This window comes from Protomyctophum parallelum (assembly GCF_964188405.1).
Source record: "Protomyctophum parallelum genome assembly, chromosome: 19".
NCBI lineage: Eukaryota > Metazoa > Chordata > Actinopteri > Myctophiformes > Myctophidae > Protomyctophum > Protomyctophum parallelum.
The window spans coordinates 43,962,309-43,983,703 of record NC_139717.1 but is presented as its reverse complement, the minus strand read 5'-3'; positions in this window follow the sequence as shown (position 1 = coordinate 43,983,703).

Below are 21,395 nucleotides of genomic sequence, written 5' to 3'. Positions count from 1 at the left end.
GGTGTAGCAGCAGTAATGTCCAGGTGTAGGACAGTAATGTGTAATGTCCAGGTGTAGGACAGTAATGTCCAGGTGTAGGACAGTAATGTCCAAGTGTAGCAGCAGTAATGTCCATGTGTAGCAGCAGTAATGTCCAGGTGTAGCAGCAGTAATGTCCAGGTGTAGCAGCAGTAATGTCCAGGTGTAGCAGCAGTAATGTCCAGGTGTAGCAGCAGTAATGTCCAGGTGTAGGACAGTAATGTCCAGGTGTAGGACAGTAATGTCCAGGTGTAGGACAGTAATGTCCAGGTGTAGCAGCAGTAATGTCCAGGTGTAGCAGCAGTAATGTCCAGGTGTAGCAGCAGTAATGTCCAGGTGTAGCAGCAGTAATGTCCAGGTGTAGGACAGTAATGTCCAGGTGTAGGACAGTAATGTCCAGGTGTAGCAGCAGTAATGTCCAGGTGTAGGACAGTAATGTCCAGGTGTAGCAGCAGTAATGTCCAGGTGTAGCAGCAGTAATGTCCAGGTGTAGGACAGTAATGTCCAGGTGTAGTAGCAGTAATGTCCAGGTGTAGGACAGTAATGTGTAATGTCCAGGTGTAGGACAGTAATGTCCAGGTGCAGCAGCAGTAATGTCCAGGTGCAGCAGCAGTAATGTCCAGGTGTAGGACGTTAATGTCCAGGTGCAGCAGCAGTAATGTCCAGGTGTAGGACAGTAATGTCCAGGTGTAGGACAGTAATGTCCAGGTGTAGCAGCAGTAATGTCCAGGTGTAGCAGCAGTAATGTCCAGGTGCAGCAGCAGTAATGTCCAGGTGTAGCAGCAGTAATGTCCAGGTGTAGGACAGTATAATGTGTAATGTCCAGGTGTAGGACAGTAATGTCCAGGTGTAGGACAGTAATGTGTAATGTCCAGGTGTAGGACAGCAATGTGTAATGTCCAGTTGTAGGACAGTAATGTCCAGGTGTAGGACAGTAACACTTTACAACATAGTCATTTAGCAGACGCTCTTAATCCAGAGCGATTTTTCCCAGTCGCCTTGTCGGACAGTAAAGTTGAAGTCGTATCGATTTATCGTTTCTGGCGGCGGCGGGGGGGGGGGGGGGATTTAACAGGGGCGGGTGGAGCTGCCGCGCGCTCAAATACGGAGCATGTCAATTGTCAAACAAAGCACTGCGCATTCAGTGGCCTCTCCAATATGACACAGTCACAGTGCATGTATCATCTATATCAGAGGTTCCCAAACACCGGTGCCGGTCCGCGGGACTAGAGCACAGCACGGGTCCATAAAATTGGACCCGGCCCGAAACGGACCCGGTGATATCAGAACCGAACCGATCCGGATCCGAGAACATTCTAATTGGCCGCACCCGGCCCAGAACCGGACCCGAAATAATTGGACCCGGTCCGATCCGGAGCCGATAAAAACAGGTTCGGATCCGAAAAAAACCTACCCGTTTCGAAAGACCCGACGACCCGTTACACCCGTGGTGTGTCCAATCCTATAGGCCTATTATGCTCATTTTCACTGTGATTATGAGACTGAACGTCAGCAATGCTGCATGCATCACCCCGTCCTCTACAAATGAGCGCTGAAAAGCGCTAATCTACAAGCTCGCAATGCGTCGCATGGTTAAGTAGGCCTACAGTTTGTGTCTTGCGTTGCACAATGTGTACAATCAGAAAGGACGACGTGCTGTAATAATCAGAGATGCCCACGAGTCTCAGAACTGGAGTCCGAGTCAAGTCTGGAGTCTTTTGACAGCGAGTCCGAGTCGAGTCTCGAGTCTTTAACCAAGAGTCCGAGTCGAGTCTGAAGTCAGTTTTCCCTTGTGTATAGGGCAAGTCCGCGCAAGTAACAGTAGCCTACAGTACTGTAGCTTACTTAGCCTATTGAAAAACACAACATAGTGTATTTTCTTTAATAATAATACAAAAATAAAATATATACATTGGCTGTGTCAGTTATCATCTGTTGGCCCAACACTGACAACTCAGGCAATGTATATATATTATTTTATTATTATAATTATTATTTCGTTACCAAATGCTGTACACTAATCTTAGCCAAAAAGCAAACATACACGTTTACAACGCACCACATTATGGCGTGTCGATAGATCTGATCTAATAAACGGGACATGTTAACATGCTCTGCCTCCTGTTTCGTCAAACGCAGAGTAACCTAGTAAGAGAGTAATGACACTCATGTTGACTCACTCTAGCAATGGAATGCGGAAGTGCTCATTCTATCTCAATGGGATAGTTCCAGCCATAGGAACAATGTTTGGAACTATCGCCACTCAAGTGTCACCACTCTCTTACTAGATTACTCTGGTCAAACGCAAACATGAGCACAACGTTAGTTAAACTATCACGATGCATTCTGATAGTAGCAAATGTCAAGTAGGACTGGATTAACCATGGGTTTGGTGCTGAGACGCTTAAAAAGGTAAGACATTTACTGATTTACAAGCTTACCTCGCCTTGTGCGTTTTGAGGTGACGAAGAAAGTTACTTGTTGTAGACCCCTTTTCTTTAATGAACACACCGCATTCTTTACATTTCGCGGCTCTGTTTTTGTCTTTTTGTGAAAACTCTGTGTAGCCGAAAGCAATTATAGCCGGGGCACACGCCGCCGGAGAAGTTTCTGTAGCAGCAGCTGCTGTTGTAGTTGTACTCGTCGTCGCCATGATGTGATCTGGTGAATGATTGAGGCTGATGATGTGAGGAGGAGAGATCATAGATGGGATGTTTTTATGGTGGTGGTGGCGGCTGGGGCGTGCCACAGCAGCACAGCAACCAGCAGCAGGACGCGGCTTAAGGGGAAACCCTCCCATTTCAACAGTTTCAATGAAGCCGGTTAATTTGCGGGAGAGGGTCGGCATCGCGTTCATTAAATGCGTCCAAAATAAATATTTAATATATAAAACAAAGATTGCCCACGAGTCTTTGAGCTCGAGTCAGAGTCAAGTCTGAAGTCTTTGAGGGAAGAGTCCGAGTCAAGTCTGGAGTCTTTGAGACTCCCGAGGGACAAGTCCGAGTGTGAGTCCCGAGTTGCAAAAACATGGACTCGAGTCCAACTCGAGTCCGAGTCTCCGACTCGAGTCGCCATCTCTGGTAATAATTAGGCTTTATTCCAGACTGCGGTGGATCACATTCACATCGGAAGGCTGACTTCACACAACTGACTGTGTATGTGACCGCGCACACACTGTGACACACCCACCACCAGTGGATACGTTCCATTTCCAAATCCTCGAGGCGTGTATTTTAGAACATAATCATTACAACCGTAACGCATAACCATAATATCATGTCTATTTTCAAAAACTATTTTTAAAGTTGAAAGGTTATATATATATAATATATATAGTGTAGCGGCCAGCTATGGCTTTAGCCAATGGGACTGTCTTGGGGGTGGGACTCCCGGGATGGAGGAGTGAGTGACGCGGCATTTGAGCCTGTGAGAGGCTGTGTTGGTAGTTAGGTTGAGAGAGCAAACCTGGCTAGCATGTACACACACAAATGCTGTGGTTATATGGATGAATGTTGAACTATAATAAAGAGAGATCTTTATCATTGGAACTACGTCTCTGCCTCCGGTTCCTGGGATCGTTACAATATATAATAAAGCTCGGGTCCTGCACGGGCATTTCGGGTATTCTGCATTTCAGATACCCGAACCGAGATCCGCAGCTTTGAAATGGAACCGACCCGTTCCCCGACGGCACGTCAATATTTTGCACCCGACCCGGCTCGGTTCTCGGGTCGGATCTCGGGTATTCGGGTCCGGGTGGACCCGTGCTGCCCTCTACGCGGGACACGTGGCACTGGTACGCAAGAGGGGAATTCTAAGTTTTGCGTCGTTTAAAAATGTCCAATCTTTGTATCTTTAGCAGCAGCAGCTGTAGGCTATTTTGTGACGATCGCGTTAATGAAACCAAACGCTACACGCGGTTCCGGTACAGGATTATTATTTCATGTGAATCATGTCAAAATGAAAAGATGATGTTATCCAGGTAAAGTAGTGGTATTGGCACACAGCGCAGCAGCAGCACCGAGAACACAATAAGAGATATAACATTATTATTCTCCTCCTCCTCCACAACTCGATAACGTTCTCATGTTAGTTTGTTACTCATTTTCTGAGCCATGCAAATAAACAACAACCCGCACTGACCGGAGACGGAGAGGTTCATGTGCGCTGCGCGTAAAGCTTAGCCAGAAACAGACAGTCATTGCATCAGCATGAATGTAGCCTCGGGAACCCAGACGTTATATTTCCAGCACGGAGGTGAGGGGGATATCGTTTGGGGGTAACGTTTGCGTGCTTCTATCTGTTACTTCTCTGACACAGCGCAGTTCAAACAGACTTCAGCCAATCTCAATAGTGGGACACCGCGCGCTGAGAGCCACATAGCCTACACAGCTGCATTTGGTTTTTAATTAAGGGCGCGTTCTGAATGCAATGAAAAAAGGAAAAAAAAAAAAAAAAAAGCTCAACTTTCGACTCGCGCTGCTGCAAGTCGACTCGTGACTCGTTTATCGATAAATCGATAAATCGGTTTTTTGATGAATGCCCTACAATACATACATCACATACATGAAAAGTATCATGAATCATGCGTAAGCTAAGAACTTGACAGTGGAATATCTATATAATGAAACTATACATAAACTATGCATACTATACATACATACTATACTATACATATGTACTATGACTACGCTTTCAACATGATCAGACGTGTTTGCCCGCCGACAGATTTTATCAACTTTGCTTTTCTCCTCCTATGGTGTATGGACCCCTACCTTAATACACCCAAGGGACTACATTGAGTTGATACGGAGATAAACGGACCGGTAAAAAGGAATTACAACACCATTTCCACAGTGACTTCTACCTCAGCGGCGCCTCCAACAAAGACAACACCGGGAAGCATCCATGGGCATGGCACTGGAACAATTCATTCCCTGCTAGCCTGAAGAAACAAGCTCCAGCTTAGCAATAACGTAAGAAGATCTTTCGGTCTTATATTGTTACTACTGGCTGGCGACATCCAGATGAATCCTGGCCCCGTGATGACACGACTACAGGCGGCAAGGCTACTCATCTGTGGACAAGTAACGGAGAACAATGGAGCCACCGTCGACACAACAGCCACAATGATCTCCACTAGCCAGACGACGGCCGTCATCAACACCGCTGGCTTCCTTCCGTCCCAGCCAACCTGCACATCCACGCCAGAGATACACAGAGACCTAGTCGAGGTCCCGTTCGCCAATATTGGATCCGTAGGAGACCATCGATCGCGCCCCGTGCAACAGCAGGCTACTGCAGAAGGAACCACCATTGGCGGCTAACGAGGCACACAATGCGGTCAACAGCACCACCTACAGACGTGAAGAAGAGTCTCCACTTCCATCCAGGGGACACAACATGGCTGTAGATGGTTTTAATCGGCTACCCTGGGCCCACGCTTCTTACATGGATTCCCCTCAAACAATCAAGGACTACTTTCATACTCCAGGCCTACTACCAGAACCTACAAACCTGGACGAGGAACACCTCCCCCCCACCCCCAACGACCCCACTCCCGCCATCCAGCCCCGACCCCCCCGCACCCCCCTCCCTCCCCCCAAGGCAACCCACGGCGACTATAGACACCATCAACGACCCTCCGCTTTCCTACTTTACCACGGAGGAAATAAGCGCCATAGTCAGGGCCAACGGACTGCATATCTTTCATATCAACATCAACAGCCTTGGACCTACACTGGCTGAAATCAGACATATGTTTCAATGCGGTAAGGCTAACATAATTTGTTTCTCTGAAACTAAACTCGATGAGTCAACCAAAGACCCAGAAGTTGAAATAGAAAACTATTCTATGATCAGAAACGACAGAAACAAGCACGTTGGTGGTGTGTGCATGTATATTCACAAAGACACTGAATATGTTACTCGTACTGACTTACAGCATGATGAAATTGAAACTGTATGGGTTGAATTAATTTTCAAAAATGCTAAATCGGTATTAGTGGGCACCGTCTACAGACCGCCTGACCAACATGGGTTCTATGATATACTTGAGGGGTGCTTAGCTGGGGAGGAATGTGTAGAGAAAATCCTGATTGGCAACTAGTTATGGTAACAACTGATGAGGTACTTAAGAAATTGAGTGCCCTCCAACCCCACAAGGCCACTGGCCATGACAATATTCCCTCCAAATTCCTCAGAGACTCAGCCATCTCTATAGCTCCAATAATCACCCACATAGTAAACCTCTCCATCAAACAGGGACAGGTCCCCCAAGATTCCAAACTGGCCAAAGTAACCCCCTTGCACAAGAAAGGGAGTAAATTAGACCCCGGCAACAACCGCCCTATTTCTATTCTAAGCTCCATCTCGAAAGTGATGGAAAAAATAGTCTATGAACAGGTTGAAAAGTATCTTACCACAAATAAATTAATGTACGAGTTCCAATCTGGCTTCAGAACATCCCACTCCACTGACACATGCCTTCTCTATTTGAGCGACCACATCACACATGAGGTGGATGCTGGCAAATACTGAGGCATGGTCATGCTGGACCTCCAAAAGGCTTTTGGCACCGTGGCGTGAACCACTCCATACTGGTTAACAAGCTAAAATCTATGAGCTGGATAAATCCTACCTGGAGTTTTACTTTGGTTTTGATGAATATTAAGTAATTCCGGTCATTTCATAGGGGGCACAGGGGGCCACGCATTAAAAGTAAATTAATCCACAAAACTAGCGTAATTTCTATTGTTGACCTAATCCTAAAATATTAGCGCAAATTTCCCAAAACAAACAGGCTCCTACTTGGCCTCACCCCCCGAACCCACCTCAACCCTGCCCACTTTGACAGGCTGGAATGGCTTAGGGTCGACGACCTTGCAATGGGTCTGGTCCACAAGATTCGATACACCACCAAGATACCCATGTACCTGTCTAGATACTTCCTTAATGTTAACGAAGTCCACACCCACAACACCAGAGGGAGTGCAACGGACCATGTTGACCAAATAAAAGTTTATTATTATGTTCAGATTTGGCACAAACAAGGGACTAAATTATTTTCGCTCCTATGCCATCAAAATGTGGAACGCCCTACCAACAGTCATTAAGACATGCAAATCCCTTGAGTCCTTCAAAACCGCTCTCAAAGGGCACCTACGGACGGCTGCAATTCGAAACTGGCCCCCTTCAAATCTGAATCCCTCCCCACCCTTTTCCCCCTCACTGTATATGTTTATTTTCTCTTTTTACCTCCTTTATGATGAATTCCTGTTCTGTTCTTTGGCTATATAGAAGTGTCTATTTGTACGTCTCTAAATGTTTTGATGAATTGAACATGGTGGACCCTCTTGTAAACAAGTGTAATGCTTAATTGGGTCGTCCACTCACAGTTAACAGTCTTTGTATTGAGTTTGTGCTTGAAATGTACTGTAATTCTGCAAACTGTTAATAAATATGTCAATCAATCAATATATGACTACATAAAAAAAGCAATTCTAGTGTTGTCTACGTAACATGATATAAGTCTGTATCAAATGCTATCTAAGTCTACAGAAAGTGCTAGGACAAGTGCTACGGGCCATGATGGAGTCTGAACTGCACATTTTACCCATGGTTATTAACAGGAAATAGAGAGAGCAAGGCGAGAGAGAGGGGGCCTCGGTGCAAGGGTGGGGGGCCCTCCTGAGGCCCTCTTCTGTTGAATCTCTCTAGTTCTCCCTGGAGCACCAGTGGTTCAGGAGGTATAGTGACCGCGGTTCGATCCCTGTGGGCTCCCCCAGAGTTAGTGCAAGTTTCCCGGTTTGATCCCTGTGGGCTTGAGCAAGACTCTGAACCCCTAAATGCTCACAATATGCAGGTTGGTGCCTTGCATAGTTTCCTCCACCTTCTGAGTGTGAATGTAATTCACACTTATCGTAAAGTACCTTGGATGAAGGCGCTATAAATTATAAATTAATATATCATTCAGTAGCAGTTTGTTTCTTGTTAACTGTAGGCTGTCATGACTTAAAATCTATCTACTACTGAACAGGTAACAGAAATATAGAAACAGTAACTGAATATTTTACTATCTTTATGGTTTTATTTCTGATGATGTTCTACCTGGAAACGCATTTGAATGAACGCAGTTAGATTAGCACACATAACGTCAGTGTCTTGATCCCTCCTTAGTCATGTGCACTATTTGGATTATTCTCTTCTATGTGATTTGTCGACTACTGATGATGCTCTTCTATGTGATTGGTGGACTACTGCTAGTATTTGCATCAGAGTTAAATGTGGAGATAGTACAGGGTTTAAATATTAGCACTGCAGTCGTCAGTCACTCGGGGAAGGAGATAGTACAGGATTTAAATATTAGAGCTGCAGTCGTCAGTCACTCAGGGAAGCCACGATGAAGACTCACACTCTTCTACTACTCTTTATGCTGACAGGTATGTTTCCTAATGTGTTTCTAATGTGGTATTAATCTAGTAGTTGCAAAGGAATTCAATCATTGGTCCACTGATACTGGACACACTATGGACCATATGTAGACCGCGGCCATCTTGCCATGATATAAGTAAATACATGCAGGGTGCTAACTAGGTGATACATAGGCAGCCTGCATTCATCCAAACAGAAAACTGATTGTATTACACAACGTCCAACTCACCAACAGCTGTACGAAAAACTTGAATTATTCTCTTTCTATCCTCAAAGTTTTTATTTCATAAACATCCACTGTAGTCTGTAGACATGTTATGAGCTACTTTATGTCCTTGCAGGTGATTCTTTTGAATTGAGTATTGTAGTTTGGAAGTGCTCGTGAGATATCACTCAACTGCCCTGCGTACCACCTGTTTTGAATTTGCACATAATGCAGGAGGCAGCAGGACCAAACTCTGATGGCAAGATGGCCGCGGTCTGCAAATGGTCGGAGGGGTCAAAGTTGAATGAAAGTTGCTCTATATCGTAGAAATAGGTCAACAATACAAATTACGCTAGTTTTATGGATTAATTTATTTTTAATGCGTAACTGTCAGTGACCTAACCTGACGCTGCCAGATGAGGGCGGTATTGGGTAACCATGTATCCCAACACAGCATTCATCTGGGATCTCTCAGACAGTTGAGCTGACAAAAATCCGTTCCGTACCGGACCAATCAGCGTGAGCTAAGGGCGGGACATGGGCGAAACCGGATGTGAAGCTATATAGACACGTCAATATGATTGGTTGTGTTTGCACGCCCACACGGTGATAGACAGACGGTCCCATCCAATCATCTACCAAGTATCTTGAAAAAAAGGAACAGCCCCGTCATCGAATTTGCTTCCGCGATCCCAGATCCCAATAAGCTGTGAAACAAATTTGTGTAGCAAGCTTCTTGGATCTGGCAGCGTCAGGCTATCAGTGACCCCCACCACCAAATGACCGGAACAACTTAATATTTCACCAAAACCAGAGCACAACTCCCACCACGGGACTCAGGGAATCAATGAATACCTTTACAACTATAATGGCAAGTATTTCCTACGGCTTTAAGTCCAAAAATCTGAACAAACCCTTTAAAGCAAAAAACAATAGAAAAAGAAAGAAAGAAAGAGGTCTTGTAACTAGAATCCTATAGTTACGTTGCAGAGCAATGGGAAGAAGGAAATTGCGGGATTTGTCAGCCTCCACTTCATGTTACAGATGTGCTTTTTAACCCAGTAGTGTGCCCTTCACATGTGTGACCAGTGCCAGCAGAATATGCCTCATGTCGCCAGAATGAACATGCCTTAAATCAATAAATAAACTCGTTTTTTTTTTTTATGTGATTTTCTTTTTTTTTCATATTAATACAGTTTGAATGTTGAAGAAGGTTTTCATTCAAACAGATTGTTCATTTGGGCAAATGAAATGTATACATTTATACGTCAAAGTGGGCTTGTTTTTTAACAAGTTTCTGGAGGCAGAAGAGCGCAGTTCCGAGATTTGCATGTTGGTTACGATTGGTCCTGTAATCTCTTTGTCCTCAGGTTTCACGCTCTGATCACCGCCCATTAGCGTGCTTGTGTTTGTAAACACAGAAGTATTCTGGGCATTTGGGTTAGACTTTACAGAAAATAAACAAAACCACGTATAGCTACTCGCTGAAATACACTTCCCAGCTTGGAGTCTTTCACCAACAAACAACAGGCTAGAAGCTAGCTAGCCTAGTTAGCCGTTTGTGTCGTGTGTTAAAGAGCAAAGAGATCACACGTCTTTTCTTTTAATCACAACTCGCTCATTTCTTGCTCATTTAAAAAAAGGTTATATACTATGTAAACTATGAAATGCAGGCTTTCATTTGGTATATAGAACGTTTGTGTAGGCCGTCTCTAAGAAACGGTATCAATTGAAAAGGAAATGTCGGAAAATTGCTTAATTTTTTTCCTCGCGCACCCAGCAAAGAGCTACGTCTTTTCAAATACGGCCGTTAGTACTGTTAATTCAACATCCGGTGAGGGGAGGATACGGATCGTGTATGTATTGTGTATATAAATCAGGGCATACAGTGGGTGGGCTTTAGACCGGATGTAAGCCTTGCACACTAAATAGACACCCGATGTAGTATGAATCCACCCATCGAATGCACAGGAATTACTATAAATGAAACCAGGCATTGTGACTGCATGTGGACAGATCTGTTTATTAAAATAGCAAATCTACAAGCGCACAACATCATAGCCTGATGCGTCAATTTTATTTATTTAAAATACTGGGTCAATTGTCTGACTTTGATTGCTTAAAGTAGACCTGCATAAAATGGTGTACTGCAGCTATTTACAACCAGGTAGTGTATAAGTTAAATTGAACACTTAACTTAATATTTAATACTTGAATACTTATACTTAGTATTTAATACTTAGTACTTTCAAAAGGGTTTATTGGGGCACCTTACAAATTGCATTGTTTGTTCTACTGGCTTAAACATGTCAGTGTTTCTAGTGTTGCACTGTTGACAGCTAAAACGTCCTATTGTCTCTTGTCCCTCCCATTGTCACACCCACTTCTGTCCAGCTCTAAGGTGATAAAATGTTGTGAATATTGAAAAGGGCTTTTCTCAGCTTTGGGTGAAAGGCCCCAGTCATTTTAAAATGGTTATATCTCCTTCAATTATTGTCCAATTTCATTGAATGATACATCATATGAAAGCTTACATTCTGTACTTTAATAATCTGTAAAAATCTGAAAAATGGAAAAGGCGACATGAGGCATGTTTTGTTGGCACTGGTCACATGTAGTAACGGATGGCTACACATCGTAGACACACGCACACCCCCTGGGTAAATACAATAGTATGTGTACTGTACTGTAGTTTATGTAACAGGGTATCTGTATGTTTAGGCAAGTCAGATCTAACTTTGGAAAGACATTATATTTAATAGTGTGAGCTTGTGTATCTGTGGAAGCTGCAGTTAGTGTTGGCAAGTGTGGTCATTCTAAAGTGTTTGTCAACCACTGCTGTAAAATTGGACAATACATTTTGGCCTACATAGTGGGCTTACATACATAACTGCTGCAATGGTGACACCTAGTGGCTGACTACTGTCACTACTAGTATGTTTCTTTTTGTGAAGGATTGCCTAGTATATTATATTCCTTCAGTTTGCATGGATGGATTGATTGATTGGTTGATTTAAATATGTATTAACAGTTTGCAGAATTACAGATTGATTGATTGACATTTTGACACTGGTTCACTTCTGTGGTCTCTAACATTACACCTAGCTACATGTTTACGCATTATTTCATATTTACATGTCGATTTCAGCTCTGACACTTATTTCAGACATGCTCTAGTATGTGAAGAGGCTGCCTGTGCTATTAACTCATTTTGAAAAATAAATAAAAATAAAAAGAAAGTGTTTCTCCTCTGGTGAAAAGCTGGAATTTGCGCGGTGGCAGGCTCTCAGTCAAATCTGGTCACATATCCACTTATATAAAAAACTAAAAACAGGAAATCATCATAAATAAAGTAAAAAAGGGGAAAAACATGTAGACTACAGTATGGGACGAGTGGGTTGAGGCCAGTGTTCTGTATACAGTATGTGAATATATGAACTGCAAAAGTAGGGTTCACAAAGTGCCCCTAAGAGCGAAAGTTCTGTCGCAGCTCCAATGGGGGGTGGGGGAAACACACGCACTCACACACACACACACACACACACACACACACACACACACACACACACTGGGGAATTAGTTGTGGTCACGTTTACTTGTAATGAAGGATATACACACACATATAAACAAACGTAATAACCTGGTTGAAATGGACAGTGTTATCCGAGTGTGTGTGTGTAATGTAGCTCTGTGTGTGTGCGTGTATGTTCGTGCGTGCGTATGTAACTTCCGGGAGTCCGATCGGAAGTGTTGTGTACTGAAACTCGTGGTGAGATGGTGGCCTTGGGCAGCCAATGGAAAGAGGGGAAGCAGGGTTGCCAGGTGTGCGTGTTGTAAGCGAGTGTCTGTGTTTTTATTTGTAAGGATTTCACTGCGCAAAGAGCGTAGAGTGTAGGTGCGTAACACTGAGGATGTTAATGGAGAATGCGAACGCTTCCGAAAGGGTTAATAGCCTACCACTTTTCAATTGTATATATTAAAGATGTAATGTAATTTTTATATTAATATTTCAGCAGCAGCAGCAGCGAGTAACTTGGAGAGGAGAATGTATAACGGTCGTGATTGTCGTCCAGATGAAAGGCTGTACCATGTGGTACTGGCAAACAAGATCAGACCTTACTGTGGAGGTTCACTGATCGACAAACGCTGGGTGTTGACCGCTGCTCACTGTGCTCAGAAAGAGAAAAAGCATCCCTATAGGTTGAAAGTCTAAAATGGATTTCTCTCTACCTTAAATTCACATTGAAGTCATTTGTAATGCAGAGAATTACATTATCTCACTGACATTCATTTCCTCTCACAGCAGGAAGCCGCTCACGTTGCTACTTGGTGTGCACGGCCCTGGCACACCACTACCACCAGATGCACAACCTGAGCAACTTAAGCAAGTGATTCCTGTGGATCGACAGTTTGTTTACAATGATGGAACGCAACGTGACATCATGCTTCTGAGGCTAACTACAGACGTACCCAATTTCCCCGTCATCCTCCTGCCACCAAAAACGAAATGTCAAAGGCCTAAGGACGACGAAGCCATTGAAGTTGGAGGGTTTGGACGAATTGATGGCACATTGGTGGATGGTACGACCAATCCGCATCTCGTTGCTAAAGGTAAGTATGTATTCAGAGTTCACTTCATGTTGTCTGAGATATAGACCCAGATAATACAGAATAATAATAATAATAATACAGAATACAAATTAATGTATTTCCTTCCCAAATAATAAGACGGAGCAACGGCAGCCAAACTGGGGATGGAGTTGCAGTGTGGCACCATGAAAAGGACACCGTGCCTCTCGTATCCCTTGACCACAACCAAGGATAATTCTTTCTGCTATAAAGATCCCTCTGTTCTTCCTGTGACTCCTGGACCTCCTACTACGGTGGATACCTGCAAAGTTTGTCAAATTTGAATATTAAGCAATTTATATGATGACATGATTGTCTGGTTTGTTTCAATGCTCTGGTCCCCAAACAGTGGCTCGGGACGCACTTGTGGGTCACAGACCAAGTTTTATGGGTAACGACCCGGGTCTGTTGTGGTACCACAGTTTTACAGGTCGAGCCCGGCCCGAACCCTGACACCTTTTGTAATGTGCATTTTCAAAGTCTTTCTGCTGCACTCTGCTCTGTTTGAGTTTGTTCTTATAAAGGAATCAAAACAATGTTGCTTGGGTGTCTGATCCTCCCTCTACACACACACACTTCTCTCTGTGTCACTATCCACAGGGAGACTCTGGTGGAGCAGTGGAATACAAGGACAAGAAGCACGGTGTCAGGATCTATGGAGTACATATAATGGGCGGTCGTTATATGTGTATACACCCATCTCACGCCACAGATGTGTGTTACCAACCTATCAGAAAATGGATCGATGACACCATGAAAAACCACTGAACAGCTGTTTGATCCTCACCAGCAACCAGTGGACGACGTCTGATGAAGAATATGATGATTAGTTATTATTCATGATCATTCATTCATTCAACAAAATCGTTGATCCTATGTGGTAATACATTTATCCTCTGTGGTAATAAATGGATCCTATGAGGTAATAAATTGATCCTATAGAGGTAATAAATTGATCCTATGAGGTAATAAATAGAGATCTCAGATCTCCTTACATGGAATAAATGCCTCAGAGTATCTTGTATGTCTCAGTCATGTTTGTATTCACTTTACACCTTTGAACTTGTAAGAAATTACCCAGATTTGAATTTGGTGTGCTAGTTTTACAATTTGGTGCATGTTAGGTTTTCAAAAAGCTGTGCAAATGAGTTGGGCACGCCCCCTAGTGATCTGTTTGCACTGATAATGGTTGAAAACCAAAATTATGTCACAATAATAATAAACATGACAGGTTTAAATATACACAAATACAAAAATACAACAGGTACAGAATGTGTACACAATATGCAATATTTAAGCACAATAATACACATTGATTTCAGGATAGGACACAAAAAGATTGTCATGGATAACAAAAATCCAATTTGAAATTCCAGATGACTCATTTATTTATTGTTTGGTGTTGAAAATTAAAAAAAGATAAAGTCCCAAAGCTCCTAGTGAGGAAGCTGAGACCATTACTTTAATTATCACCAATTGTGTCCGATACTGAGAACAAATGCGGATGAGGACTAGTAGTTCTTCAGGAGGGGCACTCCATCAGAGTACATCATCCGACAACGTACAGATAAGGAAGAGAACATGTGAGATACAAATAGTAACAGGTGAGTACCTAAACATAATAAAGTGTGGGGCATGCACACTGTACTACTGCAAGAGTTCAAATCAAGTTAAAAACCCCCAAGTAAAAAGGGGGATAAATTCACCACAAATGTACTCAAAGGTATACTGGATTGAGAGACTTGAGAGACTAAATGCACAATTATATAACTATAGGAATGGTCTGATGTCGAAAGACTCATTCAAGCCCTTATTAACAGTATTGAGGGTTGACATCCAAAAAGTTTCACGCTGCAGGAGTAGAACATCAATGTCTCCACCCCTAGGTGGCAGTTGGACCCTTTCAATACCAATATACCCAGGGCTGCACACAACCTTTTTGGTCTAGTACCCCAAAGGAGCACCTGGAGTTTATTGGTGCAACTAAAATGCGGCGACCCGTCTCGCCGGTTGGATTAAAGGACCTATAACATAAAATTCAACTTTTTCAATTTCTTTTGTGTTTTTGGGGCTCCCATGTGTGTTTTCTATCCCCACAAATAACCAATTTTGAACAATCAGGCCTTCATGTCATATGGGTGTTTTAATTGAAATTGCTCTCAGAAACAGCTCGACTGATTTTGGCCTCATCGTGATGTCATCAATGTCACCCTACTTTGTATAATTCCTCCTTTTCTTCAGTCTTCAGTTGCAAATTTGCATTTCCACTTTGTTTACAATGTCCACCATTGTTGATTTTCCAAGCTGGCATGGAATGGAAACAAGCCTGGTTTTATCTAGCATGAGTATTATAATGACTCAAATATTAAATAATCTGCATATCAGCACCCTCTCCACCTCAGGACAGTGTGGTACTGCAGCTAAAACTGCTTTCAAAGTCCAGAAAGAATTGACAAGGCCTGATATCAGAGTGGTGATTGAGGCTCAAACCATTAGAAATAACTTTGAGGGACATAGACAGTATGATTATTAAATATTAAAAGCAGTTTTAAAATGCATGTTATTTGCGCTTTAAAGAGGGATGAATAACTCATGAGTCAATGAAGGGTATTGCAACTCTAGATTTAGCCATAGAATGGCTCTTGTTGTAGATTCATCCCATTATTAAAAAAATCTAAATTTGCTAAAAGTCCATGTGTGGTCCAGCCCTATGGAATGCATATTCTAATAAAAACAACTTAATACTTCCTAAGGATAATATGAGCATCAAAGCAATATTTAGATTTTTTATTATTTTGTATTTAAATAACCGATCTAGCTCACAACGTGTTGCTCACACACGTTGTGAGCTTGCAGATCAGCTATTTTTTTAACATGCGACACATCGTACGGCGAAGCATACATCAGGCTTCACTTTTGTTTTTAGCTGAGGCGACGTAGTCAGACAGTCAGACACACAAGGCTCCTCGGTGCAAAAATAAACAGTGTACACTACCCGACTTTACGATAATAAGGGACAGTATGTCGAGACACGGTGTTCATGTTGGGCAGCAGCAGTGCCAGTCCGCAATGCTTTAAACTCTTCCCACTCCACTATGTCGGAACTAAAACCTTAGTACCCGTAAAAAGTCGGTGGCCGGTGCGTAGGCTGTGAAAGACGGCTGCACATCGCACACGAGCAACCATGCTGCTTCAGCACCCAGAAAACAAACACAAGCACAGCGGCAAATGGGAAGAGTGCAAAGCAAAGCATGCCCTTTTACACCGGGGACTACAGTAGTTTGCTATCTGAAACGGGAAGACGAAACTATTTGTGTCAGGTTTTCTCACCTCCTCCCAGCAGAAAGCAGCATGGAATCTTCCCCCTTTTGAGTAAGGACGTGCTGTGATTGGCCACAATGGCCAGTGCACTTGTGCAAGACGTGCTGTGATTGGCCACTAGCCACTTTGAGTGGCAGTCGGTGGAAAATGCTCTCGCCACAGAAGGTACTAGTATTCTGGCCATAATAAATAATCATTCTAGGCGGCCCCGGCTGTTGGTACGCAGAAGCGCTTCCCGGCGCTTGATTGAAAGCATTTTGAATTTTGACGACGCATGCGCACTGGCGCACCACTTATGTGCAGCCCTGAATATACCTCAAGGAGGAAATACAATGTTGGGCTTGGTGGAAATGTGGGGCTACAGGATTTTTGAAATTTTTGTTTCTCATGTCTCCTACTCCTATGTTCTGAAATTCTGGTTTTAAAGGGTCTTAGAGTTTTGCCTATGTAGGCAAGCCCACACACACACTTAAGCATAATAGACCACATTATTTGTTGTACAGCTGATAATGCCCTTGACTTTGAAAGTCTTGCCTGTAGTGGGGTGATTAAATGTATGAAATGTTGATGTGAAACCACATCTGCCACATTTGTAATTACCATCTGGAATAGCAGACAAAAAATGTGTGGGTGTCTCCTGATGTAAATGTGACCTGACCAAGAGGTTCTTTGGTGGTCTTTTGTAAACTATGCGAGGAGGGGCAGAGAAGGTTCTTCCTAGGGTGGGATCTGACTTCAAGATATGCCAGTGCTTTCTGATCGTTGCTTCGAATTGTCTACCTAATGGAGAATACTGTGTATAACAGTTAATTTGTTGGGCTTTATCAGTCTTCTCCTTTGTTTTAAGACAATCTAATTGGGTACATTCACTGAATTTGTCTATGGCAGGTTTGATCCATTCATCTGGGTACCCACGTTGTTCAAAACGAGTCGGTCGCTTCACCATCTGCTTGCAGTATGCAGCACAGGTGATGCAGGCTGCATCACTGGTGCTGTCTTAAAGTTCGAGACAAGCATGGTGGTTTTCTCGAAGCCACTCCCGACCGATAAACAGGTATTTGGGGCCTGGCCAAGTCATTGTCGTGGAGGTGCAACCAACCAGCATTCATTTACAAAGCCATTTGTTTTTAATTGTTTACATTAGTAGGCTATTCATTATTATTATTTTTTTTACATTGATTGTATGGTCTGTTGGATGTCGGTTGTTTTAAAATGGACCTCTATTTCATTTTTACCAATAGATTGTACTAAAAAAGGACTCATAGCACGACACCGAGTGCCGTGCTATGAGCTTGTAGATCTGCTATTTTTGAAAAATCGTGAAAATGTGGCGCAAATCTTTGAATATATATATTCTTTCAGAGCGAATGTTTTTAACTCAAATCTTTGCTTCTGGGGGTGTCCACTGGAACAACATATTTCCAGATGGGGGTTGGTGGCCAATTACATATACTTTTGGGGGTCCTTGACATGAAAATGTCAAGGAAAGTTTTGTGAAAACCTTTGTGCGACACGTGTCGAATTGAACGGTCGAGTCAAGCCAGCATAACTGAAAGATTAATGAAGAGACCGCAGCTCTTCGACTTCTGAATATGATGTCTCGGGGCCTGTCGGATGCGCTTGACTGCCGTGCAACAATGCCAGACACACCGCTTGTGAGCTATGGCAATTTCCCGGTGGATTTCCCTTTCTTTTTTGTTCAGTTTTGGTCAGTTTTTCAAACTGACCAAAACTAAAATATTACAAAGAAAAAAAAAATGCACCTAGGGACAAACAGACAACTTCAGGGTGCTGGGTGGAGCAAGCTTCAACACACTCTAAAGCCCGACACACACCGTCTGCGACCGCCTCGCGTACCGCCGCGGCACAGTATTGCCGCGCGCCATAGCCGCACGGCAACACCAACAGGACGCGGCGCGCTACCGCGCGGCTGGGGAGTTTTGTTGACTATTCCATTCCAGATGGCACTGTTGGACAGTGCCATCTACTGCTACACCAGACTGCTACACCAGAGTTTCAGGGAAACCGCGGGACAATGGGTATGGTATAATTTTGTTCTACCTATTCAATAACTTTAAAACAAAAGTATGCCGTAGTTTGTTAAACTAGAAATCAATATATTGACTGTATTGCCATATGTAAGTGAATAACAAATACTTTACCAATGCCAGGACAGTATGACGATAGTATAGTAGCCTATAATGATGGTAAAAGTTGACATGTCAAGTTTGCAAAGCATCCATTTTGATACCGTGGGTATAGCTGTTAAAAATGTAATATACAATATGAATCTGGCAGGACAAATTCTGTTCATTTGAAACTGCCCTCATTGGTTTATTCATGTTTATAATGTCTACTCAGTAGGCTACAGTGTACTCCACCAATGTACAGTATGCCTAGACTCTACTATACATTGAACAATGTAGGCCAATACTAAACTCAGTACACCATTTAGTACAGGAGCTCTGGAGCTCTCATCCCGAGAGGCACCGAAAATATTTTAGAATGAGTGCAACTCAAATGGACCACCTTCTCTCATTAATTGGACCCGACATCACAAAGATGGACACAAATTACAGAAAAGCCATAGAACCACAACAAAAGCTTGCAGTCACATTGAGGTATGTTTTAATTGCTTTTTTCACAATTCCTCATTTGTAATATAAAATTTGGGCAGAGCCAGGGCGGGCCGACACCAGCCAAGCTAGCATCAGTAGGCCAGATCCAGCCCTGACAGAGGTCTAGGACTGGCACCCACGACCTGGCCCACTTGATGCTAGCCCGACTGGTGGAATTGACCCGCCATGCCACTGCCATCTCTGCCTTGAAAGTGCAAACAACATAGAGATTTAAAATAAAAATAAAAAATGGGCAGACCGGGTGGGCTGACACCAGCCAGCCGAGCTAGCAAAAACAAAAGCTTACAGTCACATTGAGATATGTTTTAATTGCTTTTCACAATTCAGATTTCACAATTCCTCATTTGTAATATAAAATTTGGGCAGAGCCAGGGCGGGCCGACACCAGCCAGCCAAGCTAGCATCAGTAGGCCAGATCCAGCCCTGACACAGAAGTCTAGGACTGGCACCCACGACCTGGCCCACTTGATGCTAGCCCGACTGGTGGAATCGACCCGCCATGCCACTGCCATCTCTGCCTTGAAAGTGCAAAGAAAATAGAGGTTTAAAATAAAAAAATAAAAAATGGGCAGACCAGGGCGGGCTGAAACCAGCCAGCCAAGCTAGCATCAGTAGGCCAGATCCAGCCCTGACGAGGTCTAGGACTGGCACCCACGACCTGGCCCATTTGATGCTAGACCGACTGATGGAATTGACCCGCCATGCCACTGCCATCTCTGCCTTGAAAGTGCACAGAACATCACAGAACAAATACTTCTGACAGAAAGAAGGTTGCTGCACTTCTTCTGCTACACCTTAGGCTGCATAGAAGAACACGGAGGATTTGGGTGCATGAACTCAATCAACAAAGAAAAGAACAGGGGCATTATCACCATTTAGTACAGGAGCTCCGGGCTCATCCTGAGAGGCACCGAAAATATTTTAGAATGAGTGCAACTCAAATGGACCACCTTCTCTCATTAATTGGACCCGACATTACAAAGATGGACACAAATTACAGAAAAGCCATAGAACCACAACAAAATAAGAAATGGGCAGACCGGGGCGGGCTGACACCAGCCAGCCGAGCTATCATCAGTAGGCCAGATCCTAGGCTAGTCCTGACACAGAGGTCTAGGACTGGCACCCACGACCTGGCCCATTTGATGCTAGCCCGACTGGTGGAATCGACCCGCCATGCCACTGCCATCTCTGCCTTGAAAGTACACAGAACATCGAACAACACCTGTGTTTTAAAATAAAAATAAGAAATGGGCAGACAGGGCGGGCCGACACCAGCCAGCCAAGCTAGCATCAGTAGGCCAGATCCAGCCCTGACAGAGGTCTAGGACTGGCACCCACGACCTGGCCCACTTGATGCTAGCCCGACTGGTGGAATCGACCTGCCATGCCACTGCAATATAATTCAATTATATACAAAATTTCAAGAAATTTTACTGGGTGCCTGAAGCTCGCCAAGTCTGTGCAGCATTTGAGCCACGGACCACCATTTGATGACATTTAGCCTCTCAGAAGGGTCCATATGGTTACATGTGAGCCAGGTCTCCCCATTGACTTTCAATGGGGTATTTTGTCTTAGTTTATTGCGCAGTACGTTGCCACCAACATTCTAATGCTAACATGCTAATACTATCATGCTAACATGCTAGCATGCTAACATTTTAATGCTAACATGCTAATGCTAACATGTTAATGCTAACATGCTAATGCTAACATTATATCAAGCTAAAATGCTAACATGCTAACATGCTAATACTATCATGCTAACATGCTAGCATGCTAACATTTTAATGCTAACATGCTAATGCTAACATGTTAATGCTAACATGCTAATGCTAACATTATATCAAGCTAAAATGCTAACATGCTAACATGCTAATACTATCATGCTAACATGCTAGCATGCTAACATTTTAATGCTAACATGCTAATGCTAACATGATATCATGCTAAAATGATAACATGCTGGTACACCTGTCGCTTTAAGGACTGTAGTTCACGTACCGTATGAATCTGGGCTGTGGTTGTGACATTGGGTGAAAGAGGACGAGTGTGGCTACAAAATTACCGAAACCCATGCGTGTAAAGTTAATATTTTGGCCGTGAGGACGATTTGTTCGGAGAATTTCGCTACAGTCTTCAGATTGGCT